The sequence below is a fragment of the Vulpes lagopus genome, chromosome 1 (assembly GCF_018345385.1).
Source record: "Vulpes lagopus strain Blue_001 chromosome 1, ASM1834538v1, whole genome shotgun sequence".
Lineage (NCBI taxonomy): Eukaryota > Metazoa > Chordata > Mammalia > Carnivora > Canidae > Vulpes > Vulpes lagopus.
In genome coordinates this window covers 123,108,074-123,125,860 of record NC_054824.1, presented here as the reverse complement: position 1 = coordinate 123,125,860, position 17,787 = coordinate 123,108,074, and the positions used below count along the sequence as shown (strand labels likewise).

Genomic DNA, 17,787 nt, shown 5'->3' with positions numbered 1-17,787 from the left:
GGACACTGGCTCTGGACACTGCAAAGAAGCCATGGCTTATGGTCTCTCTGGAAGTCAACAAGAAAAGCCCAGAATTTATAAAGGTTTAGAAAGTTAGCCTTTGCTTCATACACCGCATCCCTGGGCAGCTCAAGATGGGTTCCAGAGTTACTATTCTTAAACCTATCCTTACCAACTCATCTTTAAAACACGCGCGCGCACGCACACACACACACACCCTGTTGTGCATGGTAGGCCTAGCCCAATCCAGCAAAGGATGGATCCGGTATGTAAAGTGAGTCCCGTGCCCTGGGATTAGAAGTCTGGAACAGGAATCCTTTATTACACGTATAGACAACCCTCAACTAATCCTGGCTTCCCCTCCGCACCTTTTAGTTGGTGCGGCCTCTCCTAACGTTACTTCCTATACCAGCTTTTCCTGTTTAGACCAATTTCCAATCTTCCACTAGAAGGAGATCAAGTCATGGAGCAACTGAGTTAAAATCTCGTCTCCCATGGAACACTGAAGGTAGAGGGGTTTCAAGAGAACACTATGGCAGAAAAGCCAGCTCTAATTGGCAAAAATGAGGTAGTTCAATAGGCTATGCACTCCAAATAGTTGTTCTCCCTGGTGATAAAACAAAAAAGTATTCCTGCTGTGCAGACCTGGAGCTGCTGCTGACTTATCCCTGAGATTGCTCATGTACCTGAGAACACAGTGCAGGAACGAGGGCCTTAAGATTAAAATACACAAAAATACAAAAACCAGAATATTTATATTACGAAAAAAAAAGTTAAAATGCACAAGATACGTCATTCGCACACAGCTAGTGCAGTTGGCATCCTGGAGAAAGTGGGGCCCAAGGTGCGGTTGTCCAAGGGAGCAAATAAATAAAATCCTATCAGCCCAGAATGGGGTGGGATTAAGTTTAGGAGCAGGAGGTCTGTAGCTCCAACACAACAATCCCTGTGGCTACTGTCACAACCCATTGCTTGGGACAGTCCTCAGCACCCTATCCCAAGAGTGGGTTATGGGACAAGATGTAGAAAAACCCTGCCTTACCCCTTAGAGATTCCCTCCCCATAGAATATAGTGGTCGTGGGTTGGGCCCATCAATCTGGTCTCATGCTTCATCTCTACACTCTGGCATGGGAAAAATTATTATTACATGTCCTTCTTTGAAAGGAAAACAACTTCCCTATCCACGCTACTTTCAAAAGCTGGAGATCTGAGGGTGGAGACTCAGGTAAAGCACACGGGGAGGGATTTTCTTCAGAACTCTCCACGAGCATTTGGATAGAGCACAGTTGTAATTCATTTGCCTCACCCCTTCCCCCCTACCCTGCCAAGAGGGAAGAGGGGGTGATGCTGTGGGACCCTGGCCTGAGATATATGGCAGAGCCAGCTGCCCCCTACCCACCTTGTCCCCACTTTCTCCACTCTGCCGATTGATGCCTGCTCCTCCAAACTTCCTGATCACAAAAAGAATTACCCCCACCCAGTGTAGCTCAATTCTGGGCCTCTGGGAGTAGGGCAGGGCTATGGATCTCTTCTTCTTCTTCCTCCCGAAAGTAGGCTGGCTTTCCCTGTGAGCTGGGGGCCTGCTGGGCCTTCAGTGGACACGAGGCTACCATATGGCTGATTGGCTGATGCTCTGGCAGAAATGGCACTTCTTGGGCTGGGGTGGCAGCTTGCATTCCTTGGCATGGTGGTCTAGACCTCCACAGTTGTAGCACCTGTCTCCCTTTGATCTGCGCTTCTGCATGTTCTTCCCTTTGGGTCGCCTCTCACTCCCAATACAAAATACTCCACCAGGTCCGGTGACCCGGATAGATTCTAAGCCTTTAGCAGACTTCTTAAAGGTGAACTCCACCGCCTCACCCTCCTTCAGGCTCCGGAAGCCCTCCATGTGCAGCTTGCTCTGGTGCACAAAGACATCCACCGGGGGGTCAAGCGCGACCCCGGCGCGGGCGGTCATGGACAGGAAGCCGAACCCCATGCGCACGTTGAACCACTTACAGATGCCGGCACCGTGCAGCAGCTGCGGCTCCTCTGCCGCCCGGGCGGCGTCCTCCGGCGCCTCCTCCGGCGCCTTGGCGCAGCCACCTGCAAACTGCTGGTTTGACACAGAGCCCATGGTAGTCGGCTGAGCCCGCGGCCCCGGGCCCCTGGTCGGGTGGCTGCTGGCCCCAGAGAAGTCCGGAGGCCGGTCTTCTTTTTAAAGATTATAAATGACTGTGTATGCCTAGAGTTTAATTTTGTATCCGTTTTTATTCATGAATCACATTTCTGCAAAGACATTAATCCTCACTCATTACTAAGTGCACTGTCAGCTTGATAATTCACCAATGTGTTTTTGTGCATTATGTTAGAACAAGTAAGCTTCTTAATAGGCTTAAATGGCATTCATTCCTTAAAAATTTCTTACCTAAATAAAAACATATGATTGAGGGATTCATAAGGCATATCTGATCACCTCTTTATTCTTCTCTTGTTCTCTTGAAGTCTAAGTTGACATATAGGTTGGAGTTGAGCATGTTGGTTACATAAGAAAGGAGCCCAAATTCAAAGGAGGTCTCTGAGGATAAAGCCATGGATCTTCAGTTTCAAATGGCCACCTTTGGGTATTGACCTTCCCTATTTGTTGGTACCTTTGGAATTTGATGACGGAAATAAATCCCTCACCTTCCTCCTGCTGCACAACAGTGCTGCTACCATTTCTACCCCCTTTTCAGACTTCAGTAGGATAGTAAGGCATGTCGTCCTTAGCTATAGGCAAAAATGGGGACAAGGAGCCTAGTTTTCCAATTTTATAAGGCCACACCTATGGGTAATTTTTATGTTTTCTTCCTTTTCTTTGATATTTAGAAACACGCTAAAGCTTACCTTGGGCTGATGTGAAATATATCTTCCTCTAATAGGTTACCCAATAGACTAAATAATTAGAGGATTAGAGGTGCATACAAATACTTATATGTTGTGACAAAGATGATTATCTTAGGATATTTTCTAAAAGTATTCTTTTAGGATTTTCTACTTTAGGATATTTTTTGTAGTAAAAAATTGGAAATAACCTAAACATCCAACAATAAAGGAATTAAGACTATGATGAAATACTATATAATGATGTGTTCCAATTATATTAAGTGGGGGGAAGGATTAAAAAAGTATATACATCACAATGCTGCTTCTGTAGTAAGTGATATAACTGACTATATGTGTTAATAGCAAAATACTGATGGTGCTTAGTGCTTGAGGTATGTTATTTCTGTTTTCTTCTTTGTGCTTTTCTGGATTCTATAATGAACATATATTACCATAAGAATACAAATATAGTGATAAAAACTTTTTTGACTGATTTTAGTATTTATTATTTAAATTTGATTAGGTGACATATAGTACATCATAGAAACTTAAATAAAGAAAACCATGATAGAAGTCTTTATAGGGACACTGGATTCCTCCCTCTGAGAGGAACTCTGAACTGAAAATAATTCCTCCAGCCCCCTATGCTCCCTCCCATCTGAATTCCTTTAGCAGCAGACAGACTTGCATAGGCTCTTCGAGTTGGTTTTGCTGCAAATCAGCTAGTTTAAGAAAAAGGGATTTATCATAAGGGCAAATATGAAGCAGGGCATCTTCTAGGAGTTCAACAGCATGAGTCCTTGGGCTTTTCTTTAGTCTCTTTCAATATCTTGAGTCAGTATCGAACTTCCTTTGTGTCTGTGTTTATTAGTTTAACTTCTTGAAAAAGTCAATCTGATTGGTCTTTGGTCACACAATAGATTCACTCCACCTGTGTTGGTGTTCAACCTGTCCCATCAGCTGTGGTTGGCTGGGTGAGTTTAAGGAAACAGATGTTTTAGGGTCTGGCAAATTAGGAGGGTCTCCATCTCTGAGCTAGACCATACTTGGCTTCCTTTCATCTCAAATAAGATGGAAATTTCAGGAAAGCAAGAAACAAGCCAAAGGAATCACCTCTGCCCTATGTTCCCTATCAATTTCAACCTCCAAAAAATATATAGGTTAATACCTATATACTCTATTACCCTACTGCTTTTAATCCTCTGCCTTAGTGTGGGAACGTTCACAGGTGCTTAGACTTGGGCTCACTGCTTGCTCAATGACTGGGAGCAGACCACCAAAAAGCTCTCTTGGCATTAGAGTTGAGTTTCTGCATTCTTACTGGACTACTCTCATTCCAACAAAAAAAGGAGGAGAGTGTTGTTCTTTATATGATCTTCTTAAAGGCATGATTCTGAGAAGGTATAAAAAGTAATTACAACCCCCTACCCCACCATTGAGAAATCCCATTACAATATTCTTTTTCTTTATTTGGGATGTAAAGGGATGAGTTTCTTTCTAAATACATTAGATAATCATGCAAAAAAACCCACACAGAAACAGAATGCAGGACTCAAAAAGGAATTTACAGACATTAGTCTTTCTCTGTTAGTTCAGAAAACAGGGGATGTTTCAGCAAAGAAGGCAATCACCATGAACTGTTTTGTTTAAGAGCAATGGTTATCCAACAATTCCTATAAGAAAAAGATTTGTTTTGTATCTGGTTTTCAGAGACCCTGATGCTCCTTTGGGATTCTCCCAAGGGATTCCCCATAACAGGGAGTTCCCTTTCTGAGCAGGTTCAGCAGGATAGCTTTCCTTCCTTCTTCTCTGGCTACTGCAGCTGACCACTACCTCCTCAACTCATCCAATGTCTGACAGTTTTAAAATATAACACTGGATCATGTTTTGTCTTGTATTGTTTTTGCAAGTGTCTGCAAGTGACTTAATATCTGATAGACTTTCAGCGTCTTCTGGCAGAAATCATGATGTGTCATTTAAAAAAGAAAATATTCCTCATGGTTTGTGACAGAGTTCTAGACACAGCTGGTCCTCCACTAAATAGGATATTAGTGAAATTCAGCTCTACCTTGGCAGGTTAAAGCAGTTATTAAGCAGCATGAAATACACATAAAATTTATCTTTTAACCTTTTGAAAACTCTTTTCTCACTCTGCCAAAACCAAAAAGTGGTTGTTCCTAACTTGAACAGCCCAAGACAACCTGCCCATTTGCTATGCAGCAATATGTCAACTTGTGATGATCTCACCAACAATCCTTTATTGGCAAAAAAACAAAACAAAACAAAACAAAAAACGAGCAAATAAAAACAACAACCAAAAAACCCCAACTTCCAGCTAACCATCTCTTAAATCACTACAGCTTACAAAAACTGCAAAGAATAAATGCATTGGCACTAAACAATGCTTTCTTGGTTGACATGGAAATGCCTACTGGCCACAGGCACTCTAGACCCTGTCTAAGATAGGTGTTTGATTTCCTTTTTAATGAAGGAGAATAAATCCAGAATTCCCACTACAGCCATTCACTTCATCCATTTGCTAAGCCAGAATGGCAAAGGACTTCCAAGGCAAGACCTTCCTCAAATTTGTGGTCTAGTTGCACAGACAATCTCTGATCTTGAAAAGTCACTTCCAACATTTGGACCTTACCTCTCCAAGATGTTAATGGAAGTAATACCATGACATCTGGACAATAAAAGCAATATAATCTTTAATTACAGGATAGTTGCAAGGATTTGGTACTATAATGTGAATATGTTTGTAAGCTGTGAAATGTGATATATTGTCAATATTAGTGATATACAATAGTGTGAATCATCTCACTGGAAGAGGGTACAGTCATCTCAAGGTTCTCCTACTCATAAGGAATAATCCTTCAGCTATTTCTGCAAGAAGAAAAATTCTTGACGTAGGATATTAGTGAAATGTAGCTATTAGTATTTATCGTTTTGTTCTCAAAACAACTATCTCAACTTTTCACCATTATTTATCACCATTTTACAGATCAGGAAACTGAGGTCACACTTCTGGCAAATGATAGAGTTAAGACTTACACCTTTCTCTAATGCCAAAGTCCTAATCTGCGCTTTTAAGCACAAACAAGCTTGATGACAAATTCTCAGACCGTGACTGAATGAGTAAGAAACGCCAGTCCTAAAACAAGTACTTGGGAAAAGTTACCAGTGCAAATTGGGATTAGAAGGGAATAGTTCCTTTCCCTCCTGGATGTTTACACTGGTGGTTCGTCCATTCATGGGCAGCAAAACACAGGAAATCTGTGCTGTGAGTTGCTGGGATCTAGGGGGCCCATGATTGACTCATGTGTTGTTTCTGTACTGTGCTTGCCAATTATATTTTTAAACAGCGGCTACTGTTATATACTTTTTTCTCTCTCAGGAGTTCACAAACAAGTTTTTAATTTTAAGGTCAAATTGGAGGTCACTCTCAAGGTATGGGAAATTCCATTCCCATGGCTGTGTCTGGACACAATTTCTTTCTCCCGCAGGGCATTCTGGAATGTAGAATCACAGGCAGGACAGGCAAAGTGAGACACAGAACAAGGCTGCAGAAATGTGCTCCGTGGGGAACATTTTTCTTCTATTTCAATATTAAAGTGGGAAAAATAGAAACTCTGGAAAATTAGAAGTTCAAGAAAAGTGCTCTCTCTACATATGTTTGGGAGTCGAAAGGAGAATCTCACTTTTGCATACAAAATTAGCTCTTTACTTCCTCAGATTTTATTAAATATATTATAACCTTTCATCAGCAAAATAGTCAGGGGAGAATCTGAATAACACTCATCCCAGAAAAAGAAACTAAGACACCTGGCTTCTCTAGATTTATTAGCTCAGCTAATATTGATGAAGATGAAATTAATCCAAATTATTGATATCTTGATAATAATGGTGGGAGCATGGAAGTAACGTGAGTCTCTTATGGAAAGATCTGGAGGTTTCCTAAACCTTTCTAACTTCCTGGAAAAAATAGGGAACAATCAATACCACCCAATGTGTGTTGTGACTCTTATAAAGTTAACACTCTTGACTTATGCCTCAAGGATTGCCCATTAGCTCCACAGCCAGTTACATAGGCAGGGCAAATGCTCTAATCAGAGGCTTATACTCTGAATACAGACTTTTTTTTAATACCCATGATACCTCGTTTAGACCACTCTCTCCCTCTTTGCTTCCTTTCTGAATGGAGGTTAACTATATAAACGTGCTTGTTGTTTGTTGAGGCATTCAGCTCCAGTAAATCACTCTCCTGATTTTTGCTTTGGGTCCACAGACCTGTGGTGTGATGTCTCACATGGATTTGACTAAGTGATTTTAAAAACCAAGTTTGCTGAAATCTGACCCAGGTAAAAACAAGTTGCACACACAAAAAAAGCTCCAGCATTCTCTTTGTGAAACACCAGCCAGCTCCAATCTGTATGAGCCCTTGGTAAATTACCCACCTGTTTTCACTTACATGACATTAAAAAACACTTATACATCATTACATTTTTGTATCATATTAGTGAAAATGAATGCTAGCACAATATGAGATAAACAGTGCTAATGAGGTAGAAGGTTGAGCCTCTGTTGCCCTGATAAGATTACTATGGCCCTGATCAACTTTGGGTCATTTTGTGGGAACTCTTGTTGTCTGGACAAAGAGCAGAATGAGACCCTCGCTGCCAGCCCCTGCTATTTCTCCACATCCTTGGACCATTTCTTAGCAAGATTAGGCTGAATCACTGTAAAACACTGGAACTTTAAAATCTCAATGGAAATCAGGTTGGCATTTTTCTTACGGTCAATGTGGAAACACAATTACTATGAATATACATAAAACTTTTGTCCCTTTAAAACTTTAATCCTATAATCAGAATGTGGCCAGAATATTTGTTTATAATGGCAGTAGTTTCCATTTAAGCTTACAAAATACCCTTTCAATCATTCTCAGGTTGGGACCATCTCAGAAGACTAATGGCAGGCCACATTGTACCTCCAACAGTAATTGTCAGCTGCACAAACAAAATCCATACTCTCCTAAGAGAAAATCGATACAATTACCAGGGGAAAAAATCCACCTTACTTTGTTTAATCTGCTTCATATTTACCAAAATGTACTGGGGAGACCACTTGCTCCACCTTTTCCCTCACCAACCAAACCTCATGAAAAGATATAACAAGAGGATCATAAGAGTTTAGTTTTAATAAGCTCTGTTTAAACAAGTGCTTTGGTGTGTTTATCCAATGTTCAGGAAGGTTGCAGGAAGCATGGGTGACTGATCATGGAATATGGTGTCCTGCCTCATAACTTAGATTCCACCAGATGGCCGGGAAGAGGGTCCACAGGCAGTAGAGAGAGTGGGATGGCTCTGGCAGATAGGCAGTCTGTCCTGTTGCAAAAGGCTTTTAAATAGGAGTATCTCGAGTATATTTCATTGATGGAGCCCCGTGATTCATCACGTTTGCCAGACACAGAGTAACTGCTCAAGAAATTTTGGAATTGTTTCACGTCTTTTCTCACTAAAATGGCTCTCAGCATCTCCAGGAGCCATCTCTCTGAGATTTAGGAAAAACAACTGCAAGATGTAAGCTTCCATAATATTTCAAGCTCACTTTTATCACACTCTAAATTCTGTCATCACCTCCACTAGCAAAGCACACCAGCAAATCCTTCCCTGAGTCCCATCGGAATTGGTTGCTTAGGCATTTGTTATAGCACTTACCATATCCTGTCTCATATTCAGATTTTTATTTAGCCCTCTCTCCTGCTAGACTAAAAACACCTTGGTGGTACTATACACCATGGGAGGTAGATTAGAGCTAGGTATCCACCAAATGTTGCTTGTTCTTATCTGCTGATTCTCTGAGCAATAGCAAAATAACCCATGATAAAGTAAGGCTGAGTAGCATCTCTAAGAAGAAAGGACAGAAGTGAGATATTTATGAAGTTTTGGGGCATAGGGGGAGGTCTGTAGGGAGGTCATGTCTGCTAGGCAGGGTGACCTGGTTGGGGTTGGGCAGGCTTGGTGACATAATAATTTAGGGCTGGTGGACACAGCAATGCCAGAGTTTCTAAGAGAGTCTTGAGTCAACATTTGATGAGTCTTGAGAATGAGATACTCTAATAAGAGCTGGTTGAGTAAGATATTAATCTATGGTTTGGGAAAAGGATTTGGGGGACATTTCTGAAACAAAAATATTTGCAATTTTATCTTTGTCAAGAGCTTCCTGCAATAGTGATGTCAGACAGTGGAATAGTAAAGTCAGGTTAATGTTGACAGTGAGTTGTGTAGCTGCAAATGGTTTGAGCTCTCGGTATATATTGGGAAGGTTGCTTTCAAAATTAAATTTTTAATTTTTACTCCTACTTTGAAACTTCCAAAATCATTAAACTCCTTAAAAGAAAGAAAAACAAGCAAAGATCATAGTGGTGGTTAAAAGAAGATACTCTCTTTCTCTAAACTTGGGTTTTTCAACAGAAGGAGAAAAGAGGAAAAAGTATAAATATGAGAGAGGGAGTCGAGTCAGAATACTGAGGAAAGACAAAAAAAAATGTGTCAGTTCTAGAAATATCCTTGGTTATGTCAATTTAAATAACATTACAAAACTTCCTTTTGTAAGGCAGTAATACTGGTTTGATCACCAACCTAAAATACTAGAAAATGATAGAATACCTGTGCAAAATGTTAATGAAGGAGTAAGTAGTGAAGCAACTAAATAAGGAAAATAGTAAAAGCAAATGAATAAGCAAACAACCCAAATCCTACTCATGTGCTTCTTTTGGGGTCAACTTGTTTGGAAGTGACTAAGTGCTGGTTATAGTAGGTGCTCAATTAATGATTAATAAATGTTGATTTTTGAAACAGGAATTTAAGTTAACGTGAATCACTCTTGATGCTTAGAAATGCTACATGATGCTTCTGAAGTAATTTGTAGTCTACAGGGAGCACATACAATTAATAGGGGTGTGGGGTGTTGAGTAAAGAAAAAAGGCAAGAAATGCATTGCCTTTTCCCCCAGATCTGACAAATTAATCTCCACACCTTATGGGATACGTTGGAGGACAAGTGGCCTGCCTGGCAGTTTATGTTAAAACTGGAGTTTTAGATGAGTTCTAAGGGTCTGGATAGCAAGGACATAGGTGTAAGGTCATTTAGAATATGGGTGGACCATTCAGTACTGTGAGTATAGACATGGGAAGATACATGAGATTGATAGACCCAGGTACAGTGTAGGAGCAAGACACCTCATTCTGAAGGGTAAAATTGAAATCCTCCAGTACAGTAAGGGGAAAACCAGTAAGTGGTGATTGTATGAAACAAGTAGGCCGGACCTGGATGTGAAGAAGAGGCAAAGTCATCAGACAGTGGAGAACATGATCCCCAAACTAAAAGCCTTGAGAGCCAGGAAGTTGGGAATAGAAGGAACAGGGAAAAATAAGTGCTTAGAAAGGTAAATAAGAAAAGACTAGGATGTGAAGTCCCAGTAACATCTGGGTGGTAAGTTGGGGGTCTCCATCATCAAAGTTGCCTGAACTGAGCCTGCAAAGTCAGAGGCAGAGATATTTCTCTTTGAGGGGTTAGAGCCTGAAGAGAAAGATCCCGAAATGTTTTTTACACCACAGACAGACTCCAGGACGACAACTCCCTAATGCTTATCAGATTCGTTTGGCTCTGGCCCATCCTGTTATAGGTTGGGTTAGGAGTTCAAGTGACCTATTAGGTAATAATACCCACAAAAGAAAAAAAGGAGGCAGCAGGATTGGACAGGGCAATTAGTGCCTCATGGTCTAAGTCTAAGAAGCTCCAGAGCAAAGACTGTCCACTAGGAGAGCTCTGCATTGGACAAGAATGGCCTGGCTCTTTTGCCAAGACTTTGCACGCTCATTGGTTGGAGGCCTCTTCCAGAAGAATGTTACCCCTCCTTGAAAGCTGAGGCACATCCTGAGGGTGCTAGCATCTGGAAGCTGTCCGCTAACCATACTTCTTAAAGCTGGGCAGCACATCTTTCTTGTAGAGGCATCTAAGCAGCATGTCCTCCATATCTGTCACAGTCACCCCTTGCTCTACATGGATTCACTTCTGCATCTCCTTTCCAGGCACAGAAACTCTGGGCTCTGATGGGCCTCTACTCCTGGTGGGAAACATAAAAGAAGGATGTAGGTGGAATGCCCCATTGCTGCAGTCTGAATCAGGGCTACAGCTGGACTTGTGGCATCCTCCCCACCTCTGGTTTGGTTCACTGTTCCAACATTCTCCTTCCCTCTGCTGCTAACTCTACTGACCAAAACCCCATTCCTGAGGGGTCTGAGCCCCCATTAACCATGACATTTTCAGGCTGGGGTAGTGCACTAGTCCATTTGCATTTACAAGTGAATAAGAAAGGGGTATGCCAAGTGGGCCACACAAACAAAACCAAGAGGTATGCCCAAGGGGGTCACACAAACAGCCATCTGCCTCCATTGTGCAACAGTAGCCCTACTTCTTCCTGATGAGTAGTCAGTGGTTCCTGACAAAATGGCTACTCCTCTTCCTGACTGCTGGTCTCTGGACACAGGAAGCCAAAATGCCCAGGAAGCTTGGGACCTTTGTTCATGGAAAGAGTAGACCCCCCTCTGGAGATGAAGGCCTCCAACCCCACAACACCCAGAGCTGCAGGGACATGAGGCAGAAGTTCTCCCAAAGTATCACTGGGAGACATGGTAAGTGAAGCCACTCCTGCTCTGACTGCTTGGTTCCCAGAGCCAGGTTTTCCTAGCAGGACACCATTCCACGTAGTCTCAGTTAGTGCATCTACCATGCTCTGAAGAATGGTACCTTATAGGTTATTACCTCTGTGATGGGGTTTTATCTGCACCTTCCATAGACCATTCCAACACCACATCTGGCCAGCAGCTTTTGGGTAGCATAGAATGTGGTACTGCCAGTGGCTCCCAAGACATGGGCTCATCCTGTACTTCTATTGCCAAAAAAGGTGGTCCTTGGTGAGCAGCTATGCCATGTAGGGATGCAGGCCATGAGCCCCTGGAGAGTTGGTGCTGGCTGAGGCTCTGTGAACAGAAATAGCAAATCTATACTTACAATAGTCATCTAGTCCTGTGAAAATGAACCACCAGCCCTTCCAGAATGAAAGAGTTCCAGTGCATTTAACTTGTCACCAAGTGGTCAATAGGTCTCTTAGGGAACAATGTCAGCTGGAGCCTCAGCACTTACCACCAGAGGTGGCAGGCTGAACATTCAGAGATAGAAATGGCTCGATTGACCCTGGTAAGAAGGAGTTTGTGGTGTTAGAACCATGCTTACCTTCTATCCCTGCTCATGGTCACTTGTGTGCTCATCCTGCCTGGACTGGGATGGCCTCTAATTAAAGCTTGCCAACATCGCCTGTTCTAATCATTTTGTCTGTTTTGTCTGTGTGGCTGTTTAGTGCCTCTTCCATAGGGGAACGCCTTTGTGCTGAGCAAACATCTGGGCATAGGGCTGTGGGTCCCTTTGGAAGACTGGGGAGATTATTATGGTGTGAACTTGCTGTGGTAGTGTGATATTCTCCCCTCTGAAGACCCAGGCACTTCTCTTGTTGTGGGTTCCAGGACTGAATACAGTTCTGGTCCCCAAACAACTGGGTATGCTGTCCTAACTTTTTACTGGGGCAACTGTTCTCAGATTCCTGCTCATCCATTCTTGCTTCACTTGATGTGTGTGTGCATGTGCATATGTGCACACATTTATCCCTTGTCATTCACCCACCTTTTTTGCCTCTGGGGAAGCTTCCTTCTACTAACCACCTCCCTAACACTGTGTTGGTGCCCTTGGCTACCACATTGTCCTGGGCATCTATGCATCATCTCGTACCAAGGATGAGTTCTCATTATCCTCCAGGAAATGATTATCCAGTCCCCAAATCCCTCCTAAGCACATCTTTTTAAAGGCTAATTCTAATATCAACTGTTCCAGGTTGAGTTCTCTGGGAGGCAGATGCTGAGGTACAGTTAGGAGGGGAGAAGCTTCTCAGGAAGATAGCCTTTCCTTTCTTTCCTATGAAAGGAAAATGGGAGGACGTAGTACTGGACAGGAAGAGGCACAAACCCAACATGCAGACTGGACACCCTTTGCAAGTTCAACAGGGAGCACCAGGGCAAACATGGCTTGTTAGAGGCACCCCACAGCAGGGTCCTGGCACCGCTGTTCAGGCACTGGCTTGGGTTACCAGTATCCTGGCAAATGTTTTAAAATGGCTCTCTTGGGGAGGGGAAGATTCTGATTTGTGGTGTTTGCTAATCTCTGTGGTATAAATACTTGCACCAAGGCTGATTTCAAGTTACCAACGTGATGTCAATGAACACAGTGTTGGGAAAAGATGTGCCCATAATTGTCTCCTGTTGCTCATTCGTATGAGCCAGCACACCACTGGCTGAAGGCAACCCTGGGAAGACTGAGACCCTCGCTTCAAACCTAGAGTTTGTTCTGAGGGAGCCTACAGCTGGAGACCATCAGCGAACAATTCTCCTTGAAGCTGGGCAGCAATCCTCTTCTCGAAGGAGTATCTGAGTATCTCTTCTGTGTCTGCCACACCAGGGAAGGCCCAAGGCTGTCACATATATGCACTGAATAATGGGTAAAATAGTCACCTCTCAAAATGGGAGGACTGGGTTTCCTTTTCATACAAGCATGATGAGAGAAGAAATGAGGGAGGAAAACTAAACGTTCAGAACGCCTGAGCCGGAGCTCCTCTCTTTCAGTGTTATGAATCAATTTGTCATCATAAAGAGAAATAAAGAATTCTCATTTCAATTGACAATACTCTCTCCTTCCCGTCCTTCTATGTGGGATATGATTGTACACTGCTGGCAAAAGATTGTTTTATTTCATTCTTCTAATTTGAGAGATAATTGAAAGGAAGAGGGCCATCAGGGCAGGAACAAGTATTTCTTGTCAGAAACATCGTATTATGTTTTGCTTATTTCTCAAAGCAATACTGTAGACGTACATATTACACACTCCATTCTATAGATCTGGGAAGTGAAGCTCGAGAACATTAAGTTCCTCATCCTATAAAATTTGATTCCGTTCTCTTCTTCAGGAGGTTAAATCTGAAATCTCCTATCCCTGCATGATCACACATCTACTTATTTCTAGTTTACCATTCGGCATATGATATTAAAATTATTTATGTTTTTCCATCCCAGCTAGAGAGGGAGCCCCTTGTGGCAGTGACTATCTTCCTAGGACCTAATACATTGAGGATATAGTAACTGCTCAAAAATTCTTTTTTCTCAAACTCTAGGTCACAAGCTAAAAAATGGCCAAGTTAAACCTTGAACCCAGAATTACATGCTACGAAGCCACTGCTCCTCCTTCAGCTGTGCTGTTTTCTTTTAGGTGCCTCTGTACTCAGGGGTATGTGCATATGAGTGTATACACACACGTATACCTCAATCTATATGGAAAGCAGAAATGACAGTTTCCAGGTATTGTGACAATAGAGGAGGCAAGTGACTTCAGCATTTGTTGGTTTGGGCCTTTTATTTACCCCGTTCCCAAACACAGGCCTTGCCAATCAATGCCATGGACGTTTGAGCCCGTCTGTGGCTCAGGTCTCGGTGGAAGGGGCTGAGGCCTGAGGAGGGACCAGCACAGGGGTGGCCACGCTATCTACTCATTTCTAAATTTGCCCCTTGGTTGTGGCTCTCGCACCTCTGAGCAGTCCGTGAGCTCCCAGGCAGGCTGAGCTTAGGTAGCTTAATTACAGAGGCTATTTCCTAGGGCCCCAGCTGAATCCATCAAACTAACGTCACTTTAACCTGAGCCACATTTGATTACGAAGCCTATTTATTGAGTGTTTCCCCCTTTGGCTGTGCGTGTTTTGATTGAGGTATATATACTTACCTTTTTGAAAAGTAGCTGTGTTCTGACATATTTTATATTTTTTAAAGTAATATTGCATGTAACATAATTTGGGGGAAAAACACACACTCAACACAAACAAACAAACAACAAGAAAAAGGTCTTTGAATTTAGAATAATGGATACCTGCAAGGCAGCAAGTTGCGTGAAAGATTTTGCTCAAGTAACTTATAACTATCAGTAGAAACCCCCAGGGATTTACGGCTGTTTTTGCAGAAGCTGTTTGCAGTGGAATAAACAGACAAGTGCTCTATATATCATTTTAAGTAAGACAAATAAAGCTCTGTTTCCACCTTACAACGATGTCATTGTCAGTTATATAAGAATAATTCTGTGTGACTTTTTATGAATTCTTCCCCTGTGCAGAAATACAATGGCCTAATTTTCCACTCCCTGTATTATAAATAAATGGCCTTCTTCAGCAATCTTAGATCTACCCAAACTATCTCATCCTGAGCAAAGAGTATCTTTCCTACCAAGTGCTCACCTGTGCAAAGGAAAAGCACTTGTCCACGTCTTGGCAGCTGGGGTTCTCCCATCTTGTAACCTGCTCCTCTTTCCTCCTCTGCCAAGGGGAGGATCACATCCCCTGTTCCCAGGCAACCATTGATCCACTTTCCATCACCATCAATTAGTTTGCATTTTTTAGAATTTTCCGTAAGTGGGATCACACAGTAGGTACTCTTCTGTGGTCTATCTTCTTTCACTTAACATAGTTATTTTGAGAATCATCCATGTTGTAATGCATTCATTTCCTTTTCTTCTGGGTAGTATTCCATTGTATGGATCTATCAGTGTGTTTATCCATTCATGTGTTGATGGGTATTTGAATTGTTTCCAGATTTTAGCTATTACAAATTAAGCCTCTATGAACATTAGTGTACAAGTCTTGTATGGATATGTGCTTTCATTTCTCTCAGGTAAATACCTAATAGAAGAACGGCTGGATCAGATGGTAGATGTATCTTTAACTTTTTAAAAAAAATCCCAAAGTATTTCCTAAAGCAACTGTACCACTTTACACTTCCACCAGCAGTAGATAAAATTCCAGTTCCTCTGTACCCTCACCAACCACTGGTATGATCAGTCTTTCTAATGTTAGCCATTCTAATAGGTGTGTAATGATTGTGTAATTTCCCTGTGGTTTTAATTTGTATTTTGCTAATTACTGATGATATTGAGCATTTTTTCTTGTGCTTATTTGATATCCACATATTTTCTTTTCTTAAAAGATTTATCTATTTGACAGAGAGAGAGTGCAAGAGAGCAAAAGCTTTGGGGAGGTGCAAAAGGAGAAAGGGAAGCAGACTCCCTGCTGAGCATGGGGCTCAGTCCCAATGCGGGGCTCAATCCCAGGATCCCAAGATCATGACATGAGCTAAAGGCAGACACTTAACTGACTGAGCCACCCAGGTGCCCCATATATCCATATATATTCTGTGGTGAAATGTCTGTTCTAACCTCTCCTCATTTTTTAAATTTATTTATTTATTTATTTATTTATTTATTTATTTATTTGACACACAGAGAGAGAACAAGCAGGGGGAGCAGCAGAAGGAGAGGGAGAAGCAGGCTCCCTGCCGAACAGGGACCCTGATGAGGGACTAAATCCCAGAACCCCAGGGTCATGACCTGACCTGAAGGAAGTCGGTTAAGTAACTGACTGAGCCACCTATGTGTCCCCCTCTTCTTCATATTTTTATATGCAAGGATTATATTTTTCCTTATTAGTTGAGTTTCAACAGTTCTTTATATATCTACATACTGGTCCTTTATCTTTATCAGATATGTAAATTGCTAATATTTTATCCCTGTCTGTGGTTTATTTTCTAATCCCCTTAAGAGAAACTTCATTTTGATGAAGTATGATTTATCTAGGGTTTTGTTTGTTTGTTTATTGACTATGTTTTAGGTGTCATCTAAAAAACCTTGGCTTAACACAAAGTCACAAGGGTTTTCGCCTCTGTTTTCTTCTAGAAGTGTTACAGTTCTAGATTTTATTGTTAGGTCTATGATTCATTTTGAAATCATTTTTGCATATGACATAAGATAATGTTTTGTTTTGTTTTTTGCCTGTGGATATCCAATTGTCTCATACCAGCCATTGAAGACTATATTTTCTCCATTGAATTTTCTTTGCATTTTTGTCGGAAATCAGTTGTCCATGTATGTATGGTCTATAACTGAACTCTATTCCTTCCCATCAATCTATCTTTATGCCAATATCAAACCGTCTTGATTACCGAAGCTTTCTAGTCTTACAGGTAGGCAGCATTAGTCCTCTAGCTTGATTATCTTCAAAATTGTTACAGCTATCCTGGGGCCTTCACATGTCCAGAATTTAAGAGAGATTCTATATGAATATAAGTTTACAATTTCTATGAAAATTCTGTTGGGATTTTGATTGGGATTGCATTGAACATATTGAGCAATTTGCGGTAAATTGACATCTCAAAAAATATTGAGTCATCCAGTCCAGGCACAAGCTATCTCTCTTTTAATTTAGACTTTCTATAAGTTTTCTCAGTGGCATTCTTTCATAGTTTTTAGTGTTTATAGGTCTTTATATCTTTCGCCAGACCAGTCCTTAAGTATTTTGTAAATGTTGATGCTATTGTAAATTATAAATATCAATTTCCAATTGTTTGTTTCTAGTATATAGAAATATAACTGATTTTTTATATCCATATTTTATCCTTAAACCTTACTAACTCCTTTATTAGTGCCAGCAGCGTTTTTGTAAATCCTATTGGATTTTCTTTTTCTTTTTTTTTTTTTAAAGATTTTATTTATTTATTCATGAGAGACACAGAGAGAGGCAGAGACATAGGCAGAGGGAGAAGCAGTTTCCGTGCAGAGAACCTGATGTGGGACTCCATCTCAGGACCCTGGGATCATGACCTGAGCCAAAGGCAGATGCTCAATAACGAGCTACCTAGGCATCTCTTACTGGATTTTCTATGTAGCTAATCATGTCCTCTGAAAATAAAGACTATTTGATTCTTTCTTTTCAATTTGGATACCTTTCATTTTACTCCTTAT

The 17,787-nt window shown here is 41.5% G+C and overlaps 1 pseudogene; it reads right to left on the bottom strand.

The window, feature by feature from the left end:
* Nucleotides 1-1,139: 1,139 nt before the first annotated feature.
* LOC121497472 lies at nt 1,140-2,117 on the bottom strand (annotated as a pseudogene).
* Between the last annotated feature and the right edge of the window lie 15,670 nt (nt 2,118-17,787).